The sequence below is a fragment of the Saimiri boliviensis genome, chromosome 4 (genome assembly GCF_048565385.1).
Source record: "Saimiri boliviensis isolate mSaiBol1 chromosome 4, mSaiBol1.pri, whole genome shotgun sequence".
NCBI lineage: Eukaryota > Metazoa > Chordata > Mammalia > Primates > Cebidae > Saimiri > Saimiri boliviensis.
The window spans coordinates 122,819,121-122,840,862 of NC_133452.1; the positions used below are offsets into that span (position 1 = coordinate 122,819,121).

Genomic DNA, 21,742 nt, shown 5'->3' on the forward strand with positions numbered 1-21,742 from the left:
GCCGAGCACCTCCGACACAAGGTAGCAGGAAGAAGTGCCCAGCAAAAGGGTGAATAGCCCCTTATAAAACCATCAGATCTCTGAGAACTCACTCACTATCACGAGAACCCATGAGTAAAACCACCCCCACAATTTAATTACCTCCACCTGATCTCTCCCTTGGCCCCTGGGGATTATGGGGATTACAGTTAAAGATGAGGTCTGGGTGGGAACACAAAACCTAACCATATCAGATACCCTTTATGATCGAGAGAAAAAATTCCCACATGCAAAATGAGGACAGGGAAGGTGACCAAGTCACATGGGAAGTAAGTTTATTGATTAGTCCTTTTCTCTGTTTCTTTCTGTTTCCATATGTGAAGAGAGAAGGAAAATTCTCATTTTTTAGTAATGGTTGTTGTCCTCAAAGAAAACCATTCTAAGTTAAAGAAGCAAGAAATTAAGAAAGTACTCAGCCTGTAACAAAGAACTCCAGTGACCTGGAATTGGTGGAACATCAACTTATAACTTAAATTTGTCTCTCTTAAGTAGAAAGTAGTTACTTACGTATTAAGTCAAGGGAAATCACATATATTTCACTTTTAAGTCTCCAATCAACAGTTAAGCAATTAATCACCTAACTTTTCTGAGTTCAGTGTTTTCATCTGCGAGATTAACCTATTGTAATAGAAAAAGAGCTTTCTCTCAACTGTCAGTGGTTCTACTGTGCTAGGGTAAATAACATATTCCATTTTTTTTCAATTCAATCAGTGACTGTCTCTTAATACCAAACACTCTTTTCTGTATTAGCACATGTCTGAAAGGAGCCTACACCTTAAATGAAATGTGATATTTCAGCCTCCCACCATGTCTGCTAGGATGGGGTACTCTATCATGTAAAGGGCAATTCATTCTACATCCAAAATTTGTTTTTGAATCTCTTCTCCATCTCTATGCTGAAACCTCATGACCTCCTCCTGACTGGTCTCCCTACTGATTTCCTGCCTGCAATTAATTCTCCACATCGTAATAAGAGTTAGCCTCTTAAAAGGTTTATTAGATCATGTCTGAACTATGTTTAAAACCCATCTATGGCTCTTTACTGCACTTAGGATGCAATCCAAACCTCCTTATCATATTCTCGAAGGTCCTTCAGGATCAGATCCCAGTCTGTATCTCTGAACACAACCAGGCCACTCTCACCCTCTCTGTGCTCTTCTCCTACAGCTCTTTTTCCAGTGCCTTAACCATTAAGTGCGTTCCTGTCTCAGAGGTCTTGTGCATGCTTTTTCCTTGGGCTTGACAGGAAATCGCTATCATGGTGGTCAAGGTAACAGGCTCTAGAGACTGGTGATGTAGCCATAAATCCAGTCTCACCACGTACAAATTATATGTCAAGTTACTTAATGTCTTTGTACCTCTATTTTCTAACCTATCAAATGTGTATAGTAACAGTATATTTCCTTATAACATTGTGAGGAATAACAAACTTAATACATGAGAAGCTCTTAAAATATTGTACTCAACAAACACAGTACTGTATATTTTCTCAGAAGGGCCTTCTGTAGCCACCGTCACCAAAGTAAGTCTTGTCCTACCCCATCCAAGTTACTCTGTACCTCAGCTTCTTATTTACTTCCTTCACTGCCATTAATTTAATTTAGAAACTTTTTATTTATTTTTAATGTAGTTGTTTCTTGTCTGTCTCCACTAATAGAATGGGAGCTTTATACAGAAAGAGACCAAGTCAGCCGTGTTTGACTTTGTACACCCATACTTAGCCCAGTCCCTGACCATGTCAGTATTTAATGAATGAATACAATAATCACAATAAGAACAAATAATTGCAGGAGATGTAAGTCAGTAACACAGCTTCACAAAGATTCCTAAAGAGTGGTCATTCTTAGGGATTCTCAGTTCAAATGTTATGTCCTCTATTAGTATTTCCCCAGTGGTTCCCCTCCTCCCAACTCTTCCAGCAATTACGCTTCATCTGAGCATGGACAGCCTGTTCTGCATTAGGATGTGGAGCCTTTGTTACAGGCTTCGGCTGGCTGCAAAGTTCTTAATTTCTCTTCTCATTTATAGAAATGGTGAGTTATCGCTGAATCACTCACAAAGCCTCTCTCCAGCAGTTTTAATAAATATCTGTGAATTCCCACTATAGGCCATGCAGGGAAATAAAGAATTCCTGCTTCTAACCCTTTACTCTGCATGCTACCTCTCATATATTCTTCAATTAAATCCTTCTCACTTGAAAAAAGGGAAACATGACAAATGAAAACGTCAAATGAGTATTGCTGACCCTAGGTCTGTCTTGATTTAAAACAGATATTCTAAATCCTAAAGTCAAATAGGGAGAACCCAAGCAAAAGATAAACACCTGGACCATGATACCAAAACACTGCCACCAAAAACCCATTAGTACTCATCTACCAAATACTCCTTCAAAATCTTTAACACACACATAAAATATATAAAGCAATGTTTTAGCCACCACATTTCTAAATTGTGGAATCTTACATGTGACGTTTTCTAGTCTTCTCTAGTATTCTGCTGTGTATGCAAAGGAATTAATGCTAATTCTACACTTGCATTTATAGGCTTATAGCGTGGTTAAACAAAGGCTAGATAACAGACTGATAAACTGTGAAGTTCATTTTCTGAAACTGAAAACGAGAACTCTAAAATATATGATTCTGCATTTCACCACATGAGGGAGCAAGAACACCAGCTTAAAAAAATACAAATAGCACTGAAGAGCTTTTTCTTTAAATGGACACAATAATTGTACATATTTATGGGGTATAATGTCATGTTTCAATACATGTATATATTGTGTAATGATTTAAGACAGAGTTTCTCCAATAAGAGCTCTTGACAAATATATTAAAATCACATGAATGTGCTTGTTAAAACTCTAGTTCCCAGGCCTTCTTGAATCAAAAAACAGAACAAAATAAAATTTTATCAAGAACCTTAGGTGTTTTTTATGCAACTTTTTAAAAATGTTACTTTAAGTTCTGAGATGCATGTGCAGAACGTGCAGGTTTGTTACATAGCTATTCATATGCCATGCCTGTCATCTAGGTTTTAAGCCCCACATGCATTAGGTATTTGTCTTAATGCTCCCCCTCCCTTGTCCCCCTTATGTAAGTAATATTTGAAGGCAACTACTCAGAACCTTCAGGAGCCAGCTAAATTAGACTGCATGCAAGTATGAACTAAGGTATATAATTATTGGCCATAATATCATATATAGGGATGATTTATCAATTTATATGGCATAAAGCTATGAATTTAAAAATACGTCTTTTAAAACATATCATGATTATTACCATACAATTTACAATTATGTATTCTAGAGAAGAAATTGCCCAGGTCAATGTTTTCAATAGTGGTATATGCACATTTAGATGTTATTGCTTAGTAATACTGATCTCTGACCTACATATTGGTTGTTACTGCAAAAATCACCATACCATATGCTGCTTTTATCTTCCTCAGGTGAAGAGACGTACCAAGTCACAGAGTTTATAAAATAACTTGAGTAAGATAACGTCTCATTTCTGATATGTCCACATAAAAGGCAAGGGGACAACACAGATGATAGTCTTCTCGGAGTCACTCAAAGCTGAACACTCATTGTGCAAAACTTCATTCTCATTGAACTCTTTGGAAATACCCTGTCAAACACTTCATCTAGAAAATGTTCCTTTGACTTATGATTTGTACCTAACCCAGTCCTCTTCCTATGCTTCTGCAGTTGTATTTGGCATTTCCTTCATTGCCTTCTCTTCCTTTCCTGCCCTCCACTCTCGTGTAATGTGCATCTTATACACGGACTCTTCTAGAACCCACCTATATATCCCACAGTAGTACACAGACGAATACATGACTTCCCCTCCTGTATCCCTTCTGTTGGTAACTGGTACAAACATTCTTCTTCAGCCAGAAACCCATGAGTCGTCTTGATTTCTTCCTTTCATTCATTTGGACAAACACGGATTGGGCACCTAAAAGACGCCTTCTTTTAGGTGCTGGGAAAGCAGTTACTAACAAGACAGATGAGGTCCCTGTCTCCCTCCATTTCATCCACCATGTTCTATGAAACACTGAGATCTGTCTAGTTTACCTCCAGGTTACGTTTTGCTTTTTCTCCTTCTTTCTATCCTCAATGCTCCTGGCTTATCTGTCACAAACTACTGCAATAGCTTCCTTTCCAGTCTCTGCTCGGTCATGCCCTTCTTCTCCTCTATTCTCCTCTTTGTTACAGCAGATGGTTTTAAAGTCCAAACATTTCTTGCCTAATCAACATGTTTCATCACATCATACCACCTAAACTCCTCTGTATAGTACACAAAGATGCTTTCTCAGCCTGTACCCACTTGCATCATCTCCTTTTGCTTCATTCCACCCCATACTTGGCGATATTAGCACATGTGTACATCCTGTGTCATGTGACTATGCACTCTGCTTCCGTGCTTTTGTGCAGGCTATTCCATCTTCCTGAGCCACCCATGCTTCATAGGCATGCCTCCAAAACACTGCCCTTAAGCCTCAACTCAAAAGATCATTCTTCTTTAGTCTTTAACTCTTCTAGAATTTTTTTTTTCTTGAGGCAGAGTCTTGCTCTATCACCCAGGCTGGAGTGCAGTGGCACGATCTCATTTCACTGCAACTTTCACCTCTCAGGTTCAAGCGATTCTCCTGCCTCAGCCTCCCAAGTAGCTGGGACGACAGGCACCCACCACCACACCCAGCTAATTTTTCTGTGTTTTTAGTAGAGGTGAAGTTTCACAATGTTGGTCAGGCTGCTCACAAACTCCTGACCTCAGGTGATACACCTGCCTGGAACTCCCAAAGTGCTGGGATTACAGGCATGAGCCACTGCGCGCCCGGCCTCTTCCAGAAAAATTTAACAATTAATCTCATTGCAGTTCATTGGTAACAATTCTCATATCTTTTTTTTTAAAGAAAGAAAGAGAGAAAGAAAAAGAAAAAAAGAATAATTTTTTAAAAAAAAGAATAAAGAAGAGGAAGAAAGAGAAAGAGGAAGAGAGAGAGAGAGAACAGGGGTGTTGCTTTATTGCCTGGGCTGGAATGCAGTCTAAAAATGGGTATGCCTATAATTGTGCTTAATAGTGGAGACATGAAAAAAAAATGAGGGAAGAAAATAACAAACAAGCGGCCAACCAATATTTCATTTAAACCTGTAAGAAGGTATGATGTGGTACTGATAAGAGTGTATATTTTGTGTATTTAAAGTGGAGAGTTCTATAAATGTTAATTAAGTTTACTTGCTCCAGATCTGAGTTCAAGTCCTGGATATCGTTGTTAATTTTCTGTCTCATTGATCTGTCTAATGTTAATGTTGAAATCTCCCACTACTATTGTGTGGGAGTCTAAGTCTGTTTATAAGTCTTATATATCTGGGTATTTGTGTATTGGGTGCGTATATATTTAGGATCTTTAGCTCTTCTTGTTGCATTGATCCTTTTATCATTATGTAATGTCCTTCTTTGCGTCTTTTGATCTTTGTTGCTTTAAAGACTATTTTATCAGAGGGAAAAATTGCAACTCCTGCTTTTTGTTTATTGATTGATTTTTGCTCTCCATTTGGTTGGTAAATCTTTCTCCATCTCTTTGTTTTGAGTCTTTGTGTATCCTTGCATGTGAGATGGGTCTGGATGCAGCATATTGATGGGTTTTGGCTTTTTATCCAATTTGCCTGTCTGTGTCTTTGGATATGTGCCTGTCTCATATCTTTTTTAAATGATCTGGATATCTTTGCAAACCAGAACCACTACTTTCCTTTTACGTCACTAGTAACCATCACATACAAATACTCCGCAATTGTTTAAATAATAAATATAAAAATCCATGGTCCCCAATACAGTATAACTTAACAATCAATTTAGAAAAGGAAAACATGTACTTGATGCTTTGTTAATCAGCAACACTAAACCAGGAACCACGCCTGGCACACACAACGTCTATCACACTGTCTAATACATACCTGGAATATAAATATCACTGAATGCAAAGACGTACATAAGTTATAGAAAACACGGAAGTCAGAAAGTAGAAATCTCTTGCAGCAAGAACCGTCAGAGAACAGAACACATCTTTCAATGTGTTTCTCATCCTTTCCCTTTCACTTTGAGCAATCCTCCACAATTAGTGCCACAGCAGCCCAGCTGATATTTGCAGTTGCATTCTCCTCTGCCCAGTTCCAGCTGCTCAGTTCCAGCGGTGCATAAACAACCAGTTCATGCTACCCGAGATCCGTCACCCTCATTCAGTCCACTGTCAAGCTTCCTCTCGCCTGAAATGCTTGCCCTAGTCCTCATTACCTCTCCCAGGACCTACTCATTCATGTAATGTTCTCTGACAAATTTGGATCTCTTATATTCTACCTACACAAAGCCTACATAGCACCTGGGGTTTTATCCCATAATTTGGTATCTAATTAAATACTGTTTTGTCATGTACAATCACTGCTTTGAATTATATGACCTTTTCATAAATCAAAGCAAGATGAATCATAAATTCTTTCAATTTCTTTTGGATTCCAAACTGCATCATTCCCATGCTGGATAGTATGTGAAAAATCAATAATTACATGTTTATCGATGATTTCACTAACTGGAAGTCTCTCTGTAGACAGAGACTATCCTAGTCAGCTAATAATGCTGTGTAGGCATTGATTGATTCAGACTGTAGTGAAGAAGTTAGGATCTCAATGAAGGGGGAGGAGAAACAGGTAGCACCGTTTACATCATTGAAATATAAGTTACAATCACAACTGTAACTTGTATTAAAATTATATAATACAGTGATTTTAAAATGTTAGAATAAATGTATTTCAATTCCTGGAAATTTGATCTGTGCACCTAAGCATTTTATGTGCATAGCTTCTTTCTGTCAGTCACCAGCATGTAGACATTCCATGCTGTGGTAATTATGAAAGGTTGCCTCATATTTTCTGCCAAATAATTTCTTGTTTGCTTCAAGCTCTTAGTTATTAACTGTAACAGAAATAAGAGCACATAGATATAGCTTGATGATTTTTCTGTGGAATAAAATAAAATGAATGTCACCATATAGAACAGAAAAAGAAAATTGAAGGGGAGAGTGTCACAAAAGCAATCAGCTCAGCCTGTTCTTCAGACAGCCCTGGTAAAGAAACGGCAGAAGGAAAATGCCTGATGAATGAGACAGCAGGCTGCGGCCAATTCCCTAATACAACACATCATTCAATTGCACAACACTAAGGTATTTTATAAACAAAGCTGACAGTGGATGCCCATATTCAATTTTTTATGACAGAAAAATGCTCATTCTTTTCCTCTGCACTCACATCAGGAAGACTAGAAATCGTGAGAATTTTCTTCCTGAGAACCTCAAAATATCAAATCTCAGTTTCCATGGAATTAAATGTGCTACAATGTCAAAATTGTCTGTTTTCAATTATTTGAGTCTTTTAAAATAGTTTAAAAAGAAGTTAAGCTACTCACTTTCCTGACTGACTGAGAAACATAAAAATGGTCACATGTGAATAGTATTCAAAGAAATTATAAAGATATATAGATAGTTGCAAATCCTCCCCATCTTTTTTCAAATGTATTTCTGAAGAGGAAATATACATTTAAGTATGGTTCAGAGTGAGTAACCCTGATTTCATAGGGGAACATGCAGAGAACAAAAGAGAAGGGGCCAAGTACAAATCAATCAACTACAAGACTTTCAAGTTTGTTCTATACTTGCAGTAAACCCATGTGGTTTCATCTTATGGAAATTTAAGTTTACCCACAAACTGGTAAGCTTACATCCCTCATTTTTACAGTCTCATCTCTGACAAGAGAAATGCAGACTTGCCACTTTTTCTAATCTCAATTCCTTTTGCTCAAGAAATATAAAAATGTGGGCCATATGTAGCCCCAAGAAATGTATTTTATCACATTTTCATATGCTCTGAGCACAGCACTGGATTTGTTGTTACTATCAACCCTTCTACACTGTCTCTTCACTGGCACAATGAGAGTCAGAACACCACATTAATTTGGCCACAAGAGCCAGTCTACACTGCCTACATTTTAATCATTTAATCCCATGAGGTAGACACTATATTGTATCCATTGTGCTCAATGACTAATGATGAAACATCATGGTCATGGCTGTACGTGGTTCTAATGTTCTCAGAACCCTGGAATATCCATAACTGAGTAGTCATATCGACAGAACAAGAAGCTGAAGTTTGCCACTATGAGCAGGAGCTATACAGATCTAAGATAAATAGAGACTGTATGCTCTTTTTTTTTTTTTCACAGCAGAATTCTACCAGATTCTACAGAGGAGCTGGTGGGACTGCATGCTCTTTAAGAGTTAATCCAAAATATTTAGTCATCTTAATTTTAGTTTAGCATCCCCTAAAGTAGAGACTGTCACTGAGTATGGGATAAAAATGGCTCAAATATCTAAAATCCTATACCATTCAACACATATTGTTCTGGTAGTAATGACTTTTGTTTGTTTGGGTCTTGTTTCTCACATATGAACCTAGATACATTTTTTCCTTTGTTTCACTTTAGTTTTGAATCTAATTTCACAAACTTCTATAATTTTCCTAAGGCCTTTCACACTTACATAACTCTTCATTAATATCTAATTTTACTTTTTTCCTAAAAACTAAATACACTCTCCCATACCCAGTTGAACAGTCAACTGAAGCTGTTTGGTTCATCTTGGTGTCTCTGTCTCAGAATCATTGTTTTAAGAATATTTATTCAAAAGATAGTGTCCTTTCAGAAATCAAAAAGCAATACACACCCTAGAACTATAATCAAATATGGCTGCAAAAGTCTCTTTGTGAAAGGTTCCTCCAGATGGGAACTCCCATAAGTAATCATGTGCCATTCTGTAAGTAATATTCACTCAGTCAGACAGCCACAGCCCCTTCTTTGTGGCTCCCCTTACATTTTCTCTCTCAGCCATGACAGGAAAGGAAGAAGGGAGAAGAAAAATTCACTTGTCACTTAGAATTTCTGAATCCATTTGGAAATATCTTTTAACACTTGAAGTTATTCCTAGAGACAATCCTATGAGGTGTTATCTTTACCACTGTTTTCAAAAGAGTGAGATAACTGAAAGTGAGCAGCCAGAACTTAAATTAGTAAAACATTCAAGATTAAGTGCTCATGTCCTTGTACTACTTGGGACTTTGCTGAACTCTGCAAAGGACATTATCATATTTAGAGGAATAAATAAGATTTAATAAGTGACAGTATTTTATCGCATTAGAATAAGAGCTTGAAGAAATAACAAATTACATCTATTAAATCTTTCCTTCTAAATGAAATACTTTAGAAAATTTAATCTATTAGAATTAAAAGACTACTGGATCAGCTAAATGAAGATTACTATGTTTCTATGTTGTTAAAAGTCACAATATTAACCTTTGCATTAACTGGAACCTGCTGAAATACACATGGATTTCACAGCACTGTCTATATAAATATTTTAGAGTCCCAATGTGCCCGTTTAGAACAATCTGAGGAACAGCCTCTAAACCATTCTGAAACCTTAGGTAAGAGACTTGAGAGTGAGCTTCTGCCACTTCCAGACAAGTAGTTCTAATTTCTGGACTCCCCTAAGCACACCAAGTCAGAACACAAGCATTCAGAACACAAGCATATACAGCTTCATAATTTACAACACACAATGATTAGTCAGAATCAGTAGGAGAAACAGCAGGACAGATGTGCCTCAAAAGTCTCTCCAAAACACAGACTTGCATTACATCTTTTTTTTTTTTTTTTTTTTTTTTTTTTTTTTTTTTTTTTTTTTTTTTTTTTGCGATGGAGTCTGGCTTTGTTGCCCAGGCTGGAATGCGGTGGCACGATCTTGGCTCACCGCAACCTCTGCCTCCCAGGTTCAAGCGATTCTCCTGCCTCAGCCTCGCGAGTGACTGGGACTACAGGCATGTGCCACCACGCCCAGCTATTTTTTGTAGAGACGGGGTTTTACCATGTTAGCCAAGATGATCTCGATCTCCTGACCTCACAATCCGCTGCCTCAACCTCCCAAAGTGCTGGGATTACAGGCATGAGCCACTGTGCCCGGCCAAATTACATCTTTTATAAATGAGTTTTATGCCTCCTTTTGAGGGAATGGCTCTAACAACTAGCTACTCTTGTCCAGGCCATCCTTCAAGGTGGAACTAATTAGACCACTTGTAATTACAGTTATTTCATGGGCATGTTTTTTTCTCATGAGAATTTCATAATGATTACCATGCAGGGTTGCCACACAGTTCTGACAATCTTCTCTCCTTGTTATGTCTCTCTTTTTCCTTCAGGTCAAGCTGACTTGCACAATTTCTTCTGGGCTTACTCTCTGAAACCTTTGATTCTTTTCCTCCTTCCTATATAATAGATTTCCCTTTCTTGTTCATATGTGCGAATTAAATCAGAGGCTATGCTAACAAGCTTCAGCCAGGTTGGAGAACTACCAATATAAATAGCAAAACCTTTAGGTTTAACATCAAACCACCTACAGAAAAAATCTTGCAAGCACATCTAAGTAATGTAGGAAAGAAAATACCATAAGCCTAACTCTTTATGCTCATGACAAAAATGTTTTTTCATATTTGCTCCCAAGATTGTATATATTTAAGATCTATTACTATCACCACCACCCATACCTCCTGCATCACACTTTGAAGACCCATCTGAGACAGTTTAGAATGTCCTGGCACTCTTGTCTCAACCACTTTGCTCTTTTCTTCCAGAATATTCATAGCAGCATCCTTCACCTTGTTTCCGTGAAGGTGAAGGATCATTCCCCTCCCTAACAATGTCACCATCCATTTCTTCACCTAGACTAAGTCCTTGCCTCCATAAATAAATCACTATTCTTGGTGCATTATGAGGCCAAATGGTCTTCTGACTACAGCAACTCATCTTGTTCCCCCCTGAGATTTGCTCTTACCAAACTTATGAATTGCTGTTATAATGCTAAGCGTAGCTGGCCACAACACACCCACTTTGAAACTTACTGCTTAATGGTGGTGATGGAGTTGTTACGCCTTTTCTTTCTAGTCAGAGTTGTTTTTGTTTTTTTCCTGTGCATTCTAAAAGGATTTTTATTCACTTCCTAGATGTCATTTTTCTTGACTACTATTCACGTAGGGTCACTTCCTGTTGTTTCCTCCCTCCTATTTTTACTACTTACACAACATAATCTCTCTAAATCCTTCCTTCTTAACACCAGCTCTCAAGTAATATCCAACAGCCTTGTCTAAAAACCTTCCTAAGCCTGATTTCATTAAGATTCGCTGTGGGTTTGTGTTCTGCATACCAAATGAGCTTGATTCCAATTTTTTTCATCAAAACAAACTCTCACCATGTCCATTGCTAAACATTTCTGTATGGTGATATAAATGTGGATTACCACCTGTTACTTTGTGACTTGACAAATATAAAAATATGAATTGCTCCTATATTTCCCAAAGCTACTCAAAGAATAATGTTTAATAGAAAACTGAATTTGAGAATGAAATAATTCTGTAGCATAGGTGGTTGTTTGAATATGCCATTGCTTATATTATTATGTGCTGCTAAGCCAAGAAATTCCCATTACAAGAACTTTCAGGAAAGTGACATGAGACGTGAATTGATGTTTAAAAACCATGCCTTCGAGTCATTTCATTTCATTTCCATGTTTGACCCTCCAAAATTTTTTTAGTTGGATCAAAGTAACGCACTGAAGCAATTTTGGCTATAGCTTAAAAAAAGAAAGAAAGAAAAATTGTACTACTCCTGTTTCCAACCCCAGAGGTTAACTAGGAGCCAGGAATAGCTGCCTCTCAGACTTTATATTAGTAAAATGGGGGAATAAAATAAGGTACACAAAGTTAAGGTCAGGCCAGCATTGCAGAGAAGAGGAACGAAATGTGCATTTATTGAGTACCTACCATGTGCTACGTTGGCACTGGGCTAATACTTACACATAAAATCTCACTTCATCCTTAGAATAATCTGAAGAGATATTACTATCCCTTCTTATTTCCAGAGAGAAGCATTTAGGAAGGAGGTGCAGAAGGTGGGAGGGAGGGGCACAACCCCAGTCAGACTCACTTCTCCTCTGCTGCATGGACAGTGTTTAAGAACACAGGCTCGGCCGGGGACGGTGACTCACGCTTATAATCCCAGCACTTTGAGAGGCTGAGGCAGGTGGATCACGAGGTCAAGAGATCGAGACCATCCTGGTCAACATGATGAAACCCCGTCTCTACTAAAAATATAAAAATTAGCTGGGCGTGGTGGGGCACGCCTGTAGTCCCAGCTACTGGGGAGGCTGAGGCAGAAGAATTGCCTGAACCCAGGAGGCGGAGGTTGTGGTGAGCCGAGATCACACCGCCGTTGCACTCCAGCCTGGGTAAAAAGAGTGAAACTCGGTCTCAAAAAAAAAAAAAGAGCACAGGCTGTCCAGACTCAGACTCCGCCGCCGAGCAGCCATGTCACTTGCAGACATTCATGTGTGCATCAGCATCACCCACACATCCTGCCCCGACAGGTTTCAGTGTCTCATCTATGTACAAAGGCTCTACGCAGCCTCAAATGTTCAGGCCAGTCTCACTTTCATTTTGTTCTTTCCTGCTTTATTTTATGAGGACACCAAGGAAAGACAGCTACCTAATTTGTGGGGCTGGTTGCAGAATAAAAAAGCAAATTCCCTTGTTCAAAAAGCAGGGAGAAATACCATTAAAGATACTAAAATATAAAGCATTTTTCTTTCTTCACTGATCTCTCAGCATTATGGTGATGGAGTGACTAAGAATAAGCTTAGAATGACTAAGCTTAACTTAGACACTATAGTGTCTTTTATTTGCTATTTATGTCATTCTAAGCTAAGAAAAATTAAAATATCATATTTTACCATTCATTTTTATATTGCACAATGCCACTTTAAAATGCAAATGGAAAATTTAATGCACATCGAAAATTACACAATTGATCTTTCAAACCTTATGCATGCATATGTACTTCCTTCTTAGCAGAACTCCTGAGACACTACACAAATTTAAGTAACTGTCTTTATTTTACTTCTTGATATGCACACATTCTCTCAACACTCTTAACCAGGCATCCCCAAACTACAGCCTGCGGGCCACACGCGGCCCCCTTAGGCCATTTATCCGGCCCCCCACCACACTTCAGGAAGGGGCACCTCTTTCTTTGGTGGTCAGTGAGAGGAGCACAGTATGTGGTGGCCCTCCAACGGTCTGAGGGACAGTGAACTGGCCCCCTGTGTAAAAAGTTTGGGGACACCTGCTCTTAACCTTTGGCTACTGGTGAGTAAGGTAGGACTGAGAGGAAGAGGAAGTGTGGACTTCCCTCTCTCTCTCTTTTCTTTCCTGTCATCATATTCAGGCAAATAATTAGCTAATACAGAAAAGTAACAGGAGTAATGGTAAAATAAAAGGATTCCTTGATGGTTCATGTTTCTTAGACCACTACTCCCTTCTTTCTTCATTTGAAGCAAGTTCTGGCTCAAATGGAGCATGGCCTCTTGGGGTTGTCAATTCCCCCATTTAGTCGTTAAATATAACATATTTACCTTGTACTCATTTTGAGTATCACTGAACTCCCAGTACTGTGGGAACTTTGTTCTCATGGGATATCACAAGCCTTACATGTGAAACAGCAAACATGCATATTGCCTTTATGGGTCTTCTCTGTCACCACTCATGTTTGCTATTTCATGGACTTCACTTTCAAAACACAATTCAAAGTGAAAAGTATTTAGAATTTCAAAACAGTGACACAGAACATTAAACCAAGCAACAGGGCCCTTTGGAACTTAAAGCCTCATGCAAAAGCCCAAGTTTCATGCCTTGGCCCTCCTACAGTTACTAATACCAATAAGACCTTACTAAGAAAAAAAACAATTGGGGATCCTGTTAAAAAAAAGTATGTCTAGGATCTAGCTTCAAAGAGTCTTATACTATAAGTGGCATAAGACAGGTTCTAGAAAGTGTATTTTTGAAACACTCCCTAAATGATTGTAAAAGACTTATAGGTTTGGAAACACTCTAGAACAATTCCAAGCCACATTCTAAATACTAGCCACGACAGCAAACTGCTTTTCTTCCTCTTACCTACTCCATCATTCACTACCAGAGTTGACACCCAGGGAAAGTTTAGAGTGGAAGGATTAGCAGAAGAAAGGAAAGCAACCTGAAAGACCCATGGCATGGGGGTAGGATGCTGTCATCTGCTTGATGGACTGATTGGTTCCCTGGCTCTCTTTGTCCCCTCCTCTGGGTGCATCCCCAGTCCTTTGCCCTAGTACAGGTCTGTAGGTAAGGGCACCTATAAACTGAAGTCAGCCTTTTTTACCAGACTGTTCCTTTCCTAGGCTCCTAACGCCATGGCTGAGCCTCCTACTGCACCTGGTTCTTTAGGCCAGATTCTGCAGAAAAATCCTCAACTTCTCTCTCTTCCTCAACTCTTCACCCAAATTGATCTGTCCTTTTAAACTTTCCTTCCAAGTCCCAAGCAAATTTCCTCCCCTTTTTTCTGTCCCCTCTGTCACTACCTTACTTTATTCAGGTATTTAATGTATTTAGGTGTTGTTTCCTCTTCTGAATCACTTGAATGACTTTCTAATGAGCCTCCTTATCTACCTCTATATTCTATCCTCAACATTACTAGGAGATTCTTCTAATATTCACATCAAATGCACTTCTCTTATTCAAAATCCTGTCACGGTTTCTAAAAGTCTCTGGTCAAACGCTAAAATCCTTCACTGTAGCATATTAAGCCCTTAAAGATATAGCCCTTTCCATCTTTTCAGTTTTCTTTCCTGCCACAGGCACTAAATGCCAGTCAAGCCCACATTCCCTCAGTTCTTAAGCATACCCTGTTCTTCTCTGCCCCTTCTGGGTTGCTGCAAAATACTCCCTTCTGATTTAAACAGCACTCTTGGGGGAGTATCCAAGATGGCCAAATAGGAAAAGCTCTGGATTGCAGTTCTGAATGAAAACACACAGGGTGAGTGATCACTGCATTTTCAAATCAATTTTTATTGCCCACAGACCAGGAGAATCCCGGGTGGAAAAGTGCCACAAGTGTCCAGTGTGGCTATTTCAGGCTGTGCAGCTGGTCTCTGCAAGAAAACTCACACAAATCCAGGCACCATTTCAACTGGCAACTAGAACATCTAGGAGACAGAGCCACCCATCCAACTGAGTAAAAGGGGACTGAAACAGGAAGCCAGGTGGTCTAGCTCGTCTGGTCCCACCCCCACGAAGACCAGAAATCTGAAATGCTCTGGACTGAGAGTTTCATAGCAAGCACAGCTGGAACCAAAAGAGTCTAGCTCTGTGGGGGTGGGAGGGAAGGGCATCCACCATTACCAAGGCAGTCTGCCAGTACTGAGGCAGTCCACCATTAATGAGGCAGTCTGCCATTACTGAGATAACTGAAGCAGACTGCCATTACTGAGGCAGTTCTAACTATACCCCTATAAACAAAACTGCAAGGATGTTCACACAGCAGCTGGGCAGAGCCCACGGCAGCTCAGCAAAACCTCTGCTGGCAGACTGTGACTACACTACCTTCTTGCTGGGCAGGGCATCTCTGAAAAAAAGCCAGCTGCACTTCAGGAACTTATAAATAAAAAAGCCTGACATTCCCAGGACAGGGCACCTGGGGAAAAAAGGCAGTTATGAGTTCTGCTGCAGCAGACTTCAACATACCTGCCCAGCAGCTCTGAACAGAATAACGGAGCTCACAGGTCAGCACTTGAGCTCCTTTAAGGGACAGACTGTCTCCTCAAGCAGCTCCCCAACCCCTATATAACCAAAGAGACATCTCATAAAGGAGAGCTCAGGCTGACATCTGGTGGGTATCCTTCTGGGACAAAGATAACAGAAGAAACTGGCAGCAACCCTTACTGTTCTTCAGTCACTGCAGGTGATCCCCAGGCAAGCAGTGTTGGGGTGGACCTCCAGCAGTCATACAGCAGAGGAGCCTGACTGTTAGAAGGAAAACTAACAAATAGAAAGAAATAACTTCATCAGCAACAAAAAGGACGTCCACTCAGACACCCCATCTGAAAGTCAACAACCACAAAGACCACAGGTAAATAAATCCACAAAGATGGGAAAAACCAGTTCAAAATGGATGAAAATACCCAAAACCAGAATGCCTCTCCTTCACAAAGGGATCACAACTCCTCATGAGCAAGGGAATAAGGCTACATGGAGAATGAGTCTGATGAACTGACAGAAACAGCCTTCAGAAGGCAGGTAATAACAAACTCCTCTGAGCTAAAAGATCATGTTCTAACCCAATGCAAGGAAACTAAGAACCTTGAAAAAAGGTTTGACGAAATGCTAACAAGAATAAACAGCTTAGAGAGGAATATAAATGAATTGATGGAGCTGAAAAACATAACACGAGAACTTCGCGAAGCCTACACAAGTTTCAATAGCCAAATCAACCAAGGAGAAGAAAGGATATCAGAGTTGGAAAATCAGCTCAATGAAATAAAATGAGAAGGTAAGATTAGAGAAAAAAAAAAAAACAGTAAAAAGAAATGAACTACAAGAAATATGGAATTATGTGAAAAGACCTAATCTATGTTTGATAGGTATACCTGAATGTAATGGAGACAATGAATCCAAGCTGTGAAACATTCTTCAGGATACTATCCAGAATTTCCCCAACCTAGCAAGGTAGGCCAATATTCAAGTCCAGGAAATAGAGAACACCACAAAGATACTCCTTAAGAAGAGCAAACCTAAGGCACATAATCATCAGATTCACCATGGTTGAAATGAAGAAAAAAATGCTAATGGCTGCCAGAGAGAAAGATCAGGTTACTCACAAAGTCTGATGTGAAGCCATCAGACTCACACCGGATCTCTCAGCAGAAACCCTGCAAGCCAGAAGAGAATGGGGGCCAACATTCAACATCCTTAAAGAAAAGAACTTTCAACCTAGAATTTCATATCTAGCCAAACGAAGCTTCTCAAGCAAAAAAGAAATTAAATCCTTTATGAAGAAGCAATTACTCAGAGATTTCATCACCACCAGGCATGCTTTACAAGAGCTTCTGAAAGAAGCACTAACATAGAAAGGAACAACCAGTACCAGCCACTCCAAAAACGTACCAAATGGTAAAGAGCATCGAGACAATGAAGAAACTGCAACAACTAGTGGGCAAAGCAATCAGCTAGCATCAAAATGGCAGGATCAAATTCACACATAAAAATATCAACCTTAAATGTAAATAGGCTAAATGCTCCAATCAAAAGACACAGACTGGAAAACTGGATTAAAAAGTCAAAACCCATCAGTGTGCTGTATCCATCCAGGAAACCCATCTCACATGCAAGGATACACAAAGGCTCAAAATAAAGGGATAGAGGAAGATCTACAAAGCAAATGGAGAGCAAAAAAAGAGCAGGAGTTGCAACCCTAGTCTCTGATAAAATAGACTTTAAACCAAAAAAGATCAAAAGAGACAAAGAAGTGCATTACATAATGGTAAAAGGATCAATGCAACAAGAAGAGCTAACGATCCTAAATATATACACACCCAATACAGGAGCACCCAGATACTTAAAGCAAGTTCTTAATGACCTACAAATAGACTTAGATTCCCACACAATAATAGTGGGAGACTTTAACACTCCTCTGTCAATATTAGACAGATCAACAAGACAGAAAATTAAAAAGGATATCCAGGACTTGAACTCAGACCTCGACCAAGCAAACCTAATAGACATTTACAGAACTCTCCACCCCAAATCCACAGAATATACATTCTTCTCAGCACCACATTACATCTACTCTAAAACTGACCACATAATTGGAAGTAAATCACTCCTCAGCAAATGCAAAAGAATGGAAATCATAACCAACAGTCTCTCAGACCACAGTGCAATCAAGTTAGAACTCAGAATTCTGAAACTAACTCAGAACCACACAACTTCATAGAAACTGAACAACTGGCTCTTGAATGTTGACTGGATAAACAATGAAATGAAGGCAGAAATAAAGATGTTCTTTGAAACCAATGAGAACAAAGACACAATGTACCAGAATCTCTGGGACACATTTAAAGCAGTGTCTAGAGGAAAATTTACAGCAATAAATGCCAACGTGAGAGGCAAGGAAAGATCAAAAATTGACACCCTATCATAAAAATTAAAAGAGCTAGAGGAGCAAGATCAAAAACACTCAAAACCCAGCAGAAGACAAGAAATAACTAAGATCAGAGCAGAACTGAAGGAGACAGAGACACAAAAAACCCTTCGAAAATCAATAAACCCAGGAGCTGGTTTTCTGAAGAGATCAACAAAATAGACAGATCACTAGCCAGATTAATAAAAAAGAAAAGAGAGAAGAATCAAACAGATGCAATAAAAAACGATAAAGGAGATATAACCACTGATTCCACATAAATATAGACTACCAACAGAGATTACTACAAACAACTCTATACACATAAACAAGTAAACCTGGAAGAAATGGATAAATTCCTGGACACTTACACTCTCCCAAGCCTAAACCAGGGAGAAGTCAAAACCCTGAATAGACCTATTGGTCTATTCAATAGGTTGAATAGGGCAGAAGTTGAGGCAGCAATTAATAGCATACCAACCAAAAAAAGCCCAGGTCCAGATGGGTTCACAGCCGAATTCCAACAGACATACAAAGAAAAGCTGGTACCACTCCTTCTGAAACTATTCAAAAAAATCCAAAAAGAGGGAATCCTTCCCAAATCATTTTATGAGACCAACATCATCCTGATATGAAAATCCAGCAGACACTCAACAAAAAAGGAAAACTTCAGGCCAATATCCATGATGAACATAGAAGCAAAAATCTTAAATAAAATACTGGCAAACCGATTGCAATAGTACATCAAAAAGCTTATCCATGGCGATCAAGTAGGCTTCATCCCAGGGATGCAAGGCTGGTTCAACACACACAAGTCTATAAACGTAATTCACCACATAAACAGAACCAAAGACAAAAACCACATGATTATCTCAACTGATGCAGAGAAAGCCTTTGACAAAATTCAACAGCGCTTTACGCTAAAAACTCTAAATAAACTAGGTATTGACAGAACGCATCTCAAAATAATAAAAGCTATTTATGACAAACCCATAGCCAATATCAAACTGAATGAGCAAAAACTGGAAACATTCCTTCTGAAGTCTGCCACTAGACAAAGATGCCCTCTCTCATTACTCCTATTCAATATAGAATTGGAAGTTCTAGCCAGAGCAATCAGGCAAGAAAAAGAAATAAAGTGTATTCAGTTAGGAAAGGAGGAAGTCAAATTTTCTCTATTTGCAGACAACATGATTGTATATTTAGAAGACCCCATCATCTCAGCACAAAATCTCCTTAAACTGATAAGCAACTTCAGCAAAGTCTCAGGATACAAAATCAATGTGCAAAAATCACAGGCATTTCTATACACCAATAACAGACTTAAAGAGAGCCAAATCAAGAATGAACTACCATTTGCAATTGTTACAAAGAGAATAAAATACCTAGGAATACAACTCACAAAGGATGTAAAGGACCACTTCAAGGAGAACTACAAACCACTGCTCAACAAAATTAAGAGAGGACACAAACAGATGGAGAAACATTCCATGCTCACAGTTTGGAAGAATCAATATCATGAAAATAGCCACATTGCCTAATTTATAGATTCAACACTATCCCCATCAAGCTACCAATGACCTTCTTCACCGAACTGGAAAAAAACACCTTAAACTTCACGTGGAACCAAAAGAGAGCCGGCATAGCCATGTCAGTTTTAAGCAAAAAGAACAAAACAGGCATCACAGTACCTGACTTCAAACTATGCTACAAGGCTACAGTAATCAAAACAGCTTGGTTCTGGTACCAAAACAGAGATTATAGGTCAGTGGAACAGAACAGAGGCCTTGGAGGTAATGCCACACACCTACAACCATCTGATCTTTGACAAACTTGACAAAAACAAGTAAAGGGGAAATGATTCCCTGTTTAATAAATGGTGTTGGGAAAACTGGCTAGCCATGTGCAGAAAGCTGGAACTAGATCCCTTCCTTCACACCTTACACTAAAATTAACTCCAAATGGATTAAAGACAAACATAAGACCAAACACCATAAAAACCCTAGAAGAAAACCTAGGCAAAACCATTCAGGACATAGGCATAGGCAAGGACTTCATGATTAAAACACCAAAAACATTGGCAACAAAAACCAAAATAGACAAATGGGATCTAATTAAACTCCAGAGCTTCTGTACAGCAAAAGAAACAATCATTAGAGTGAACCAGCAACTAACAGAATGGGAAAAAATTTTTGCAATCTACCCATCTGACAAAGGGCAAATATCCAGAATCTACAAAGAACTAAAGCAGATTTACAAGAAAAAAAGAAACAAATCCATTCAAAAGTGGGCAAAGGATATGAACAGATGCTTTTCTAAAGAAGACATATACGAGGCCAACAAACATATGAAAAAAATACTCATAATCACTGGTCATTAGAGAAATGCAAATCAAAACTACATTGAGATACCATCTCATGCCAGGTAGAATGGTGATTATTTAAAAATCTGGAGAAAATAGATACTGGAGAGGATGTGGAGAAATAGGAACACTTTTACACTGTTGGTAAGAGTGTAAATTAGTTCAACCATTGTGGAAGACACTGTGGCAATTCCTCAAGGACCTAGAAATAGACTGGGTATATATCCAAAGGATTATAAATTGTTCTGTTATAAGGACACATGCACACGAATGTTCATTGCAGCACTGTTTACAATAGCAAAGACTTGGAACCACCCCAAATGCCCATTGACGATAGACTGGACACGGTGTAAATGTGGCACATATACACCATGGATACTATACAGCCATAAAAAACAATGAGTTCATGTCCTTTGTAAGGTCATGGATGAAACTGGAAACCATCATTCTCAGTAAACTGACACAGGAACAGAAAATCAAACACTGCACGTTCTCACTCATAGGTGGGTGTTGAACGATGAGAACACATGGACACAGGGAGGGAAGCGTCACACACTGAGGTCTTTGTGGGAGGACTAGGGGAGGGACAATGTGGGGTAGGGAGTTGGGAAGTGATAACATGGGGAGAAATGCCAAATATAGGTGATGAGGATGCAGGCAGCAAACCACATTGCCATATATATGAAAATGCTGAATAAGCACTTAAAAAAAAAACCACTCTTCACTGTCTCCTCTTTTTTCATCTAACAAGCTCTTGCTTGTCATTTTCTGGGTGACCTCAGAAACCAACTCAAAAAATCAGCCTTTTGCTTTCCTAACCCCCATCTTTACCCTGGCTTAATGGCTGCTCTCACTTGTTTCTACCCCGCTCCTCATGGAACTTGAAACAAACCTCCTGTCTCCTCCTGACCAGGCTGTCAAGGGCCTAAGGATAATGATGCTCCTGGCATGAAATGGGCTTTCAATAACTGGAGGAAGGAGAGCACAAGACAGAAAGGAAAGAAGGATATGGCTGAAATGAATATGCCCTTGCAGTGCCTTATAGTTCAGCTGGCAGAATACTGACTCCATCCCAACAACCTGGACAATTTGAAAGACAATTCAGATCCCCCCCCACCCAGAATCTCTCAGCAAAATTCCTATTCACAACCCACAGAAACATCTCATAAGTTTCCTCCTCCACCCCTCCCACTTTCTTCTA

At 39.1% G+C, this 21,742-nt stretch overlaps 1 protein-coding gene across 1 annotated transcript in view; it reads left to right on the plus strand.

Moving 5' to 3' along the window:
- LOC141584329 (protein eyes shut homolog) overlaps positions 1-21,742 on the plus strand; it is a 254,903-nt gene that overhangs the window by 204,358 nt on the left and 28,803 nt on the right. The window lies entirely within an intron of this gene.